Source organism: Pogonomyrmex barbatus, unplaced genomic scaffold, assembly GCF_055798465.1.
Source record: "Pogonomyrmex barbatus isolate J1 unplaced genomic scaffold, ASM5579846v1 scaffold3, whole genome shotgun sequence".
Classification (NCBI taxonomy): Eukaryota; Metazoa; Arthropoda; class Insecta; order Hymenoptera; family Formicidae; genus Pogonomyrmex; species Pogonomyrmex barbatus.
In genome coordinates this window covers 6,522,223-6,534,912 of record NW_028297127.1, presented here as the reverse complement: position 1 = coordinate 6,534,912, position 12,690 = coordinate 6,522,223, and the positions used below count along the sequence as shown (strand labels likewise).

The 12,690-nt window shown below is 42.5% G+C and overlaps 1 long non-coding RNA gene across 2 annotated transcripts; it reads right to left on the bottom strand.

The window, feature by feature from the left end:
- Nucleotides 1–6,087: 6,087 nt before the first annotated feature.
- LOC148935970 (uncharacterized) lies at nucleotides 6,088–12,678 on the bottom strand. Of its 2 annotated transcripts, none has more exons than XR_016139882.1 (3): nucleotides 11,255–12,678; nucleotides 10,773–10,839; nucleotides 6,088–10,683 (listed from the first exon to the last, which is right to left on the bottom strand). It is a non-coding gene; the product is annotated as an uncharacterized LOC148935970 (long non-coding RNA). The 2 variants fall into 2 exon arrangements; XR_016139883.1 differs by having other exon boundaries at nucleotides 11,261–12,678.
- Between the last annotated feature and the right edge of the window lie 12 nt (nucleotides 12,679–12,690).

Here is a 12,690-nt window from a genome sequence, read left to right as displayed (position 1 = left end):
TCTCTCTCTCTCTCTCTCTCTCTCTCTCTCTCTCTCTCTCTCTCTCTCTCTCTCTCTCTCTCTCTCTCTCTCTCTCTCTCTCTCTCTCTCTCTCTCTCTCTTGCCTTCCCTTTTCGCCATCTCTCCCTTGCGTTATCTCGCTTCTTCAACCCCCGTCCGTTCGCCCTCTTTCTCGCGTATCGGAAGCGTCCATCAGCCCCAGCATCCCCGAGGCATTGTTTCTCCTCGCTGTCCAAACCTCGTGGCGAACGCATAAGATATCGCTACGACGCGATTGTTACAGCCAAAGCACCTTCTCTCTCTCTCTCTCTCTCTCTCTCTCTCTCTCTCTCTCTCTCTCTCTCTCTCTCTCTCTCTCTCTCTCTCTCTCTCTCTCTCTCTCTCTCTCTCTCTCTCTCTCACTCCCTCCCCCCCCCCTCTCTCTCTCTCTCTCTCTCTCTTTCTCCCCTACTCTCTATTTATCTAACTATCTATTTATATCTCATCCTCAACACTCTTGGGAAAGTCGCACGATAATGGAAAATTGCAACGCTGACAAAATATTTATAGAATGGCAAATTAGCTGATATTAATGATAGTCTTAATATACATAATTTTAATATAATACATGTTTATTCTTATATATATATATATATAATAAATCTTTGCTTTCAAATTATAAATAACATTGTATTGCATCTCTGGAGAATCAGCGAGAAGATCGCGAGATCGATATATATCTTGTTCGATAACTGCCGAGTCGACGTACGCAAAGAGATTCGTCGGTCGGCCCCTCTTCACCCCCCCGCATCCCTTCCTGGTCATCGCTTTATCAGTGGATGCTCGTTTGGCGCCGGCGGCATGCATCATTAAGCTTCCAGCGTGCCGTAACGCCGACGAGGCTTACTCGCACGAAGCACGGGGAGCCCACATACACGCTCTACCGCCCGACATTCCCTCGTAGCCTCCCTCGAAACCGTCTCCACCCCCGCCGTCCGTTTTCTCCGGCCACTCTCTCCGGCCGTCCTTCTACTTGTCTCTTACTCCCTCCTTCGCACGCACACTCGTACGACACGTACTCGAGCTTTCGCGTGGACCCTCTCGCGTCTACGCGAGCATGTATGCGTGTATGTGTTACTGGTGTAATAAGGGCATGTACATGTGCACGCGTGCACACGCGTCCGTATATAAGGACACACAGACGCGTACGGTCGCCGCCACCCTTTCGCGTTCCTCCACCCTCGCGCTCCACAGCCCAATTCCCCTTAACGCTAATTTATCTTAATTACATTCTACGCGCGTCGGCATGCATCCGTGTGTGTCGCATATGAATGTGGACGTACCGTCGGGTGACACGTCGACGATGTGGTCGAAACGTAGATGCTTCCCTTCGCCGACGTGTGGAATTTTCGGAGAATATACTTACGGGAATACGAGCGGAAAAGTTTACTCATAATAGTCAAATAGCGAAAATATATTTAATCAAAGGAGGGATTTCGTATTAAAAGTTTTCGCGTTCACGAAAATTTAAATCAAGAGTTTAAAGACGGTATAATTTTAGCAAAATTAAATTTTCATGCTGTAGGAGCACCGTGATAAGTAATATATTTATTCATAATCATAATAACACTGAAATATTATTAACAAATAAATTATATAATAAAATTAGATTATTACTCCCACAAAATTTTAACATCTTTCGTAACGAATTCATTCTTTGGTAGAAAGTTATTTTATTCAAATTAGATCTGTTTAATGTTATCATATATGTCACTTTCTATGATTAATTTATTAACAGCTTTATTATAAAATATTAATATTATTAATCAGAAAAATACAAAAAAATCGAGTTTTTTCAAGAACAAAGTTTTTCAAGGATAAGACTTGTACCAAACTATCGATCGATAGTGTGCATGTACGTTAATGTAAATGCATGTCCAACTCATTCGTATGACGCTGTAAATGTAAGTGTAGTTTGTCGCGCGTGACATAGTCAACTCACACACTCGCTCACACACAAATACACACACACACACACACACACAAACACACACACACACACACACACACACACACACACACAAACACACACACACAAACACACACACACACACACACAAATACACACACACACACACACAAATACACACACACACACACACACACACACACACGTATACACACATATATGTACACTTGTAACATGCGAGCTTTAATCTTCGCGTCACGGAATATCCGCCCTGGTGTCCGTCCCAGGGTCGGTTTCGACGGTGTGATCTCTCTCCTCCTCCTTCTTTTATCACTCTCTCTCCTTGTCTCTCGTGCATCGATCGACAATTCACCGAAATTTCTTGGTGACGCCATATACCAGGTTCCCCTTCTTCTCCTCCCATGCTGCCGTAAATTTGCTCGTCCAATTTTGTGTAGTTTGCAGAATTGTGTGATTTTCCGGATTAACGCAGGGTACTGCATGGCCCCCTTCGTTTTAACTTGGTAGAGATTTGTTGTGTTTATGTGATACTAGAATTCTGCAATGACGATGCCTGGCAAGGCAGCGATATCGACTGCCCTGGAAATTTAACGAATGAATAAAGAAATTTAACGAATGATAAATATAATTGCATTCAGAAATAATATAAAGAAGATTAAGAATTTCATTTTTTCCTCTTCAAATTCGGAAAAGTATTTAAAATAGAAAACTTAGAATTTTTTTTATAAAAACTGTTATACATATGCCGCACAAAAGTACAAATCAGAAATTAATTGTTGTTGTCAAATATAATAATAGACTTGGAACGTACTGCTCCTCATACATTTATTTTGTGAATCACTCACGTTCTTTCGGCATTTATTATCTCTTCGATTGTTAGCCCTTACCGAGATCAAATAAGGAGGTCAGATACGTGAAACAGCATATAGAGTCTCGCTCGATTGGGGAGGCAGTGGTGGCGCGGATGAGGGGGGGTTGGCTCGCGCCCGTTTATCTTGAGATTGAGCATTAGGATTCAGTATATAGCGCCAGCCTTGCCGCGGGAAGATAAGGGGGTAATTTCTGCCCGCCGAGGGGGTCAAAACTGCTCGTAGCTCATCTCTGCAACGTATATACGTGCCACCCCCGTGGCCACTTGGCCACGACGAGCCCGCGTGGCCGAAAGTCGTTTCCACGATCTTAGGGAGCGAGGGCTCGGCTTAAGCCCCATGCAAATTAGATACGGGATCTTATGGATGCAGATATGCCGCGGCATGACAGCGGAGTAACAGGGAGGGACGGCGGGAGGGACGGCGGTCAAAGCGCCGTTAATAATTAGTATCGTAGGTACAGCGTGGTTTACCTAAATGATTCATCGGCCGAGGTTTATAGAATTTTGTTGGTGTTAATAGCATCCATTATATTCAGGATCACAATGACAAGAAGAAAATTTTCAAAATGACAAGGAGAAAATTTTCTAGCATATACCTCACATAGGATCTCATGATATTTATCCAATCCAATGATAATAGAGAGAAATCTTTATAATAGAGAGATATCTTTGTAATAATTTATAATAGAGAGAAATCTTAAATCTTATTAGATATAATTATTTACACTATAGTCATATTATATTATATTAAGGAAGAAGAAGGATATGAAACATATGAATGATGCGAAAGTAAAGGTTGATCCACACACTAAGAATTGGAACAAATTTGAAAATTTTACGCTAATCTAGAATAATTTCGTGGCAGATGACACGTATATGTGCGCCTGTGTACGTGTGGTCCTTTTAACGACAACGGCTCCGACGACACGCAGCGTTCCGGGAACTAAATGCGGTGCGTGCACCGAGAAAATGTATCGCGTAGCGTTGCGTGACATTCCAAATATCTGAGCTAAAAAGCGGCTTTCGCGATAATGACGACGCAACACAGATCAGAATGATTCCGACTGTCAGGCATGGCCTGTCACATCTGTTTTCTACACGCCGCGCCGGGCAAATTACCCCGCGACGCATAACGTAACGTCGTTGCGATTCTAATTGAAGTTGCGTGTCATTCGCAAAACTTAACGATGCATGATCGAGAAGAAGAATGAAAGCCAAGGACGCGAATGAGTTTTGACATTCTGCGATCTGCGAAAATGGATCCAATCGTTGGACCATTTTTCTCTTGCTTCTCTCCTTCTTGTTTGCCTCCTTTTATTTATTTTCGAATGCCGTGGTAAAGAAATAAGTAGATGTCGAACGAATAAGCCATAAAGATAATAATAAAATAAGCGGTATTAAATATTCAGCGATATTAATTATTTATTCATATAGAAATGTGCTCATATATTTTTCATTTTTCACATACTTTTGTATGAAAAAAAATATTACATAATACAAAGTGATCAAGTTATAATTAAGTAAAAATGAAAACAAATATGTTAGAAAAATGTTGTACATATGTTAATTTTATACATTATTTTAATAAAAATGAAATTAGTTTTCAAACTGTCTATCTGAAGATCAACTTTTTATAAAACTTGTCTTTTAAATTATTTTTCAAGAATTATTTTAATGATATATAACGACTACAAAGATTGATTTTCAAGATAGCAAGATTTTTTGCTATAAATTTTTTGCTATAAAATAGTTTTCTTAATTATTTACAAAGTACTCCCAATGTGAGTCCATTCGACATTTTTTTCGGTGAAAGACTATACTGTAAAATTTTCGTATGAGTGAAGCTCTAAAACTTCTTTTGCTTCCATATCTAATCAGCACTCTGAATCCATTTCTTGGATCAATAGCGCGGGATAAAAATAAACATTCTATGCGTTATACGCATGATTAACTTTATTCATCTGCTTATTTTTAAATATAATTATTTAGCAAATATGTGTAAAATACTTTATATTTTACACATATTTTTAAATAATTAAACATTATGTTTATAAAATTTATTTAAAGTTAGTGAGAGATAAATTATTTAAATTAAGTTTTTTATGCATTATAGACTTATATATATAAATAATTTAATTTATAATATAATAGAAATAAAATTCATTTTTGTATTTTATATTTTATACATTCTATAAATCAAAAAATTCCGAAACAAAAGATTTTATTGCTTGTATGCCAAGATAAAATCTATCTTCTGTTCAAAATTGATTTAGGAATGTTTGAAGTTTGTAAACATTGAAAATAAAATGTAGGAAAACTTGTGCGTATTTGTATAATACATATTTTTATGTAAAATAATAAAATGTTTTATGTTAAAGGAACAATTTATTTAGTGATTTTGATGACTTAGACAATTTTCTTATGTTCCGACAGTATAATGCAATTGATCCCAGTTTTTGAATCTTCAATATTAGAAAATACTGATAAGAGACATAAGTTATATTTGCATTAGTATATAAAGATTTGTTGTAAAATCATAGGTCAATATCCTTAAAGTGTGTTTCATAAATTTAAAATTTTAATCTTTGGTTTACTACACCAAGTTTATCGATGCTTATATGTATGTAAGCAATTCTTGTTGATATTATTGATTGGTATTGTAATGGATAATAGTGAAATTATTCTATACATCCTGTATAGTATACACATCAGCACGTGTCCACGTGGCTTGCGTTTACGCTTAGAAGTTCAGAGTAGCCCTTCCAACGAGAAGAGTCTAGGGGTGGATCGTGCTAAGAGGAACAGAGAAAGGCAAGAATCGAGAGAGAAAGACGGAGAAAGAAGAGAGAGAGAGAGAGAGAGAGAGAGAGAGAGAGAGAGAGAGAGAGAGGGGGGAGGGAGGGAGCGAGGAAGCAGTAACGTTGTAGACTTGAACAGGGAGGCACGTAAGGAGGGAACCAAGGCGCGGGTGGGAAGAGGTTTACGGGGGAGAGGGGGAGTAGAAGCGAGGTGGAAAGGAGGGTAGCCCTATCTCTCGTGCTCTCCTAACTAACATGTATTTTGCATAAAGCTTACATTACTTGAATTACAATGCTCCAGTGCCGTCTCGGGCTACCCCGGCGCCTCCGCCTCCAGCCCGTTTGCTCTCTCCGGCCTCGACCAACCCCTTCCCACAGTTCTGAGGAGAGAACGCCGGGATGTAAATTGCTTCCAGAGCCGTGCCAAGTTGGCGCGCAAGTGCTCGACACGCGCGACATCCGCGCGTGTGTGTACCAGGTCTGCACGCGTGTATGCGGCGGGGGGGGGGGGGGTTGGATAGGTGGGCGAGCGTGCGAGGATGTTCCTGGACAGCATAGCTCCACGCTATTACGTACGGAGGCCAGAGGGAACGGCGGGGACGGCGAGGGAAAATTCATTATCTCAGTCATTCCGGAGCGAGAGCGTTATCGGGCGCGATATAATTGATCGTTAAGCGGCCGCTCCGGGAGCGTCGGCGTTTTAGATCACGTCGACCGATAACGGTGCGAATTACCGCGGCGATTATGGAATTTAGTGGCGCTTAGGAGATGCGTTTAAATCGAAAGTTCGCACGTTTCCATTGAAAGTTAACACTCAAACGTATTATTTAAACACACATGACATAGCTCCTGCACTAACGTTAATTTATTACTTGAAAGAAGAATAACGCTTGATATCGACAATACTTTACATAAATTAATTTTTGAAATTCGACTGATGCCAGCTTTGTATCTCTACAATTAATAAAACTTATATTTAATTGATTATATCTCTTAATGGTGACATGAAAAAGAGAGATTTGATATAAGAATACGTTCGCTTTAGTTTTTCATTAGAAACCGCAGAACCAACTCGATAATCTATCTGAGTAGGCAATTTAATGGGCTTATTATGCGTTTTATCCACCGGAAAAATCCGTCGAGCGACGTGAATGTCGGCGAAAGAAAAGCGAGAGGACTTTCCGTAAGGAATAACTCCGACACCCGGGGGAGTATCTGCGCGTAGGGTTTTCCCGCGCCGGACACAGCCCTTATTGGCTTTTTCTACGCGTCCCTTTTTTTCTCTCCTCTTCACCCCCCTGTCTCTGTTCCTTATATTATTCACGCTTACGTGCCAGCATGAGCGTAACGAGGAGCATCGGCGCCCCGGGAACCGCGGAGGCGGAGGACGCGAGTACGCGTGAGCAGGGGGATAATTACGGTTCCGCGTCCTTGATGTGCGTGCCTCCATCCTCTTTTCCTGTCGGGGAGCTTCCACGCACACGCACATACACACACGCACGTATGTGCGTATGGATGCACACACGCGCGATGCGTTCCCGAGAGCAGATCGAGCGGGGCTCTCCGTTACACAATGGTAGAGGATACCGGGTAACCCGATGACAAGGTGTAAATCATCAGCCGGATTTCGTATCGCGTTCGAAACGCGCGGGGCAACGATAAGTCGAACATTACCGACGTGTACGCCACGTGACAAACGGACCTCGCTTGAGTAACGGATGATGCATCGGCTTCTACGATCTCGAAAATGATGCATTGGATTCGCCGCGTGATTTGGAGGGAAGATCCTTGATTTATCGCAAAACGCTGCTCGGATCGTGAAACAGAACCCTTTGAAACTTGCCAAAAACGCGGTCTTTTAACCGGGAGAATCTCGAGTGAACCATTATCATCGGGAAAGTATAATTCAACACACTATTTACGTATATCTAAAAATTATATATGTATAAAAACAATTCGCTTGTTTAATAAAAAAATTGTAATTCTAAAAATTTTACAGATAATAATTTTTTCAATAGATATTATTTCTAAGTTTATTGAAATATTTTAGTGTTGATTCGACAAAGTTAACATTTTTAATTTATTTAATCATTACAGTTATACAGGTTAATATTTCATTCATTGTATATAAATTTCTATAATAACAAAAATGATCAAAACAAGACGCATTACGCATTTAGTAAAGCTCTCTCGAAAAAAAATACGAGCCGAACCCAATCAATAGCACGCACACACCGCGCGATCTAATCCACGTAAAGGGAAGCTCCGATGGTGAGACCCACGGGCCTCGTATCATCCAAAAACTATGACGCAGGTACATCCGAGGATGCCGCGCCTCGCAGGATAACTTATTTAACGCGGACAATGTACAAGACTTCTCTCTGCGTACACGGTCGGTAGGACGAGCTTGGTGGGCTACTTTGTATGTACGCACGCTGACATCTTACCCATCCTATCCGCCCTCCTTTTACCGTGGTCGAGGGGAGACTCCTGGGGGCGGGGGTGGACCAGGAGATCAATACCGGCGCCCCATGGACCAGAGCCGCCACCAGCCATCCTCCCTTCTGCCGCCCCCTAAAGCGGACTCACGTGTGTGAGCGCCGGACCTCTTAGAATCACCAACCCCCAAAACCCACCCGCACCCAGCCTCGCAGCCACTACCGACGTGGCAACCACCCTCGAGGCCATCTACTCTCACCCTTCGCAGCTTTAAAGCGATGTGTCCGTATTAGGACGCGGAACGAAACGACCACCGCGAGCTTTCGAGCCGGACGACCCGAGAATGTTAACGCGAGGCTGGCCAGTTGATATGAGATACGCGGTAATTCTGCCGAGAATAATTCCTTGGAGATTAACTTCTTAAATTTTTAAGCGTAAAATGGCAGCTTTATACGAGCCATTTTAACCATCAAATCCTCAGCGTTAGAAAAAGAAAAGGCTTGAAATAAGAGCCGAGAATATCCTTTCATGAGTGCTATTAAGAATGGAGATACACGTAGATGTATACTCCTCATGCTGAAGATAAAGCTTGTCGCGTCTTCAAATCCGCCACCTGCAACGGTCGGGTTGACCGTTGCCCGAGAGCTGCAGGACGCATCAGGGCAATCCCTTGTTTAATCACGCTGATAACTTATGCCGCACACACACACACACACACACACACACACACACACACACACACACACACACACACATACATTCTCTCTCTCTCTCTCTCTCTCTCTCTCTCTCTCTCTCTCTCTCTCTCTCTCTCTCTCTCTCTCTCTCTTCCTCCGACGAAACAAAAAGACCGGGCCGGACCCGGAACGCGGTCCGTTGAAGACGGACACTCCTATCACTCCGTTAGCCACCGTGATGTTTTTGCATCACAATTAATCCACGAACGTAATGGCCCCCCGATCCCGGCCACCTGGTGCCCGGACGTCCTGCAGGACAACGGCTCCTCCTCCGATCCTCCTCGCCGTCCTCCTTCGGCGTCCGTGCCGCTTCTCTCTTTTGGCTTTCATTACAAGGGGCGACGGGGGAACGACGTGAGAGATGATGACCTGCATCTCACGCGCCGCAGCATCCCGCTGGCGACCATAATCCTTCGTCGTGTCTTGCCGGGAGCTTTTTCTGTGCCGTGGGTAATGCGCGCGACGCGTTCTTGCGCGCCACGTATACGTTACGGCCGTGTCCGACTGCATCGCGTCGCTATAATGGATATCAGTAATACGTTTCGTCTAACTCGCGACCGGATGAGACGTTACCGTCAGTCAGCCAAACCGTCCCGAAACTACTGTCAGACTCGGACAAGTCGCATCCCGGTCGCTGGTTGTTGTTTCCTTGCGGCCCGATGATCTTGCTTACGGAATCTTGACGTAAATTAAGCGTTCAAATCGCTGATATTGGATAATATTATATACAATTTTTTAAAGACTGTTTCTTAAGTAATTTTTTTGTATGCGGCTTGACGAAATATATAGGTTTCTTTTTTTTTTTTTTTTTTTTTTTCATTCATTGAATTCGCATTGACGTGGATTAAAGTACAATACTATTGCATTAGGTGGTATTCCTGCAGTCGAATATGTACCGCTTGCTTTTGAAAATCTCTCTCTCTAAAGTTGATTGCGACCAATACTTTCTACAGAAATTCCTCTCTCAATGCAGTTACAGACTACAGATCGACTAGCTTGGAATTCAATTCCGGCGTGATCGTCGTTGCCGGATACGAATTCGCATTCTTCCGTTTGCTATTCTTCGATGACGTATATATATCTTCAATGAAAGACTTTTCCATTTGATCTTCTCGATTATGCGAGTGAATATATAAATACTTGTACATTTGCGATATATATTTTTATGACAATTTATTCCTTTATTAATACAGCACTTCGTCGATACAATTTATAGAATAAAGTTTGAGATTTGAAAATAAAATTAAGAATTTCACATCACTTTCGCATCTGAGAGAGTACTTTTAGAGTATAAAGAAAGGTAAGATATTTTTAATACTAAAAGAATTATAGAAATAAAGTTAAATTATTAAGTGAACTTTATATCACGATAAAAATAAGTTTAACAGTTAAACTGACGCAATTAATTATTTAAATATTTGTATTTTTATCATCTTACACGTGATGTAATTTCGAAATGTGCTCTGGTAAAGATTAGCATGCCGACGTAATGTCACCCTCTTTCATGATTTCGTGGATTTGTTCCTTTTCCATCGCGTTCATCCAAGGGAACGATACTCCATGATCTGTCCCGACACATTCCCAAACGTCCGAATCGCGACATGACATGGGGAGGGAGAGGGGGCGACCACGAGCCCGCAACCGCCGTCGACATTTCTCGAATGCAACCTCCACCTCGGCATCCCTCCGTTTCGTACTTGAAGGAAAGAAGACACGAGGACCCGCGATTAATCAGGATTAGCCCAAGATCTGACCCTTAACCCTGTACTGTCCACTGGTCGTGCGATGACCATCAGTCATCGAGAATCCTCCTGCGACCCTCCTGCTCCCTCTCTCCCTCTGTCCTTTTCAGACTATGGTCGCGGGCGCCTATAAACCGGACGATCATTACGATGTCATTAACTTTGACGAGCGTATAATTCGTAGCGGGCAAGAGGTCAAAGGGGCAAGCAACGTACCTCTGCCGTCGAGTCGAAGGTCACATCGGTGAGGTCGCGGCACCACGTGGATTGACCGATCGAAATCCTACGAAATTAATTGACCTCACCGAACGAGATCGAGAAAAAAATTTTCCGCAAAGGAAAATTGCACTAATTTAAAAAAAAATTTCCGCAAAGGAATTGCACTAATTTAATCAGATACTGATGATGACACGACGTGGTTGCCCACAATTAACGGAGATTGAGATTTTTTTTTTTATGATCTATAGATCACCAATCATCAAGAAAATTTTTCTTTAAAGAAAGAATGTAACTTAACAGGTGAGATTAAATAGCTTAATTCAATTATGTATTTCTTATGTGTAATATAATTACACATTGATATGAGTGAATATATGGAATAAATTATCACAATAAAATTTAAAGGAAAGTATTTTTATGATATTTTGTGATAAATTAACTTTTTATCGATTGTTCACAAAGATTCATAAAATTTTTACTTTTACTGATTTCGGTGCGAGATCGCAAAATGACAGTTGTTGACCAACGGTAATTCTCATGACGATGCTGGACGCGCAGGAGGAATTCGCGTCCGACGCCGACATCGTCCAGGGTGGAATTGAATTTCCAACTACCCCTTCCACGGCCACGTCCAGGAAGGTGTTGCAGGCAGGACCAGCGCAGGTCACGATCCGGGGCGTTGGCCAATCCTATCCGATTTCAGTCGACTGCAGGTCGACGGCGACTAGTCGGGATTTCTCATTGTTTGTCGGATGGACGGTAACGCGCGCGTTACGTGTACGGTCCGATCACGCATACGTGCGTGCATGCGTGCGTGCGTGCGTGCGTGCGTGCGTGCGTGCGTACGTGCATGCGTGCGTTCAGACTCTCTCGCGGTCAAATCGGGAGGGATTCGGTTGGCAGTCGTCTTTTGACGAGCATGTAGCGAATCGCGGCCGGTCAACGTACCGAGCCGATGGCCTGATGACCATAAAAAGAATGAGGAGAGGGCTGCGGATCCTCCGGAAGGATCGCACCGCGAAGAAACAGGCGGGCAACTGCCCGCCGTAACGGATAATATGCTAATTCGCGGGTATGTCTCCGCCGCGGTCGGTGACCAACGAACTCTTTCTCGCCGCCATTGAAACATTCGTGTCTGAATAACTTTTCCTTGTCGAGAAAAAATACTTTAGCTACTTTTAAGAATTATCAAACTATTTTTCTTTAACTATAGATTTTACTTAGTCGAATTGTACTTTAATGATAACGATTTTCTGATTTTATTTGTCAGAAATAATTGACAAATAACTTTTTTAATATACTATTTATAGTATTAAAGAAGTTAAGCTTCAGTTTAAAAGAACTCTCTGAACCTTTCCACTTTCTTTAAATCAAGCGCCACTTATAATAGCGCCTTATTCACAATCGTCCCTCTTAAATCGAACCCTGGACCGCGTTGCCGTTCGTCTCCTAGCAGGTGGCAACCGGTTCTCTTTCCTTTTTGCGCTCCCTCCTGCGACAATGACCAATGGTCACTCGAGTTGTGCCGCAGAAGCAGCATTGAGAAGATCTAGCACGTGCCACGTCAGCTCGTCTTAATCCAAAGATCCACGACGGCAACTGTGCCCGTCCCAAGACCGTCCAAAGTCCTCTTTTTGCTCTTGTTCCTTGCGCGCGGTCAGTGCGACGCTCCCGATCGTAGATTCTGGCACGGGACAATATTTGGCAAAGGATAATTTCTGCTCCATCCTGCTCGTAGTTACTCTCTCGAACTGCTGAGAGGACCGGCATATTTGCAAGGAAAACACTGCAAATCGCTTACGTGGTAGCGTTTAATAATGAATAATAGTGCATTTAAATAAATATCGCAATAATATCTATTAACGTAAGATAGAAAGAACATTTTTAATAACATTTCTCTGATAAAAATGCACAT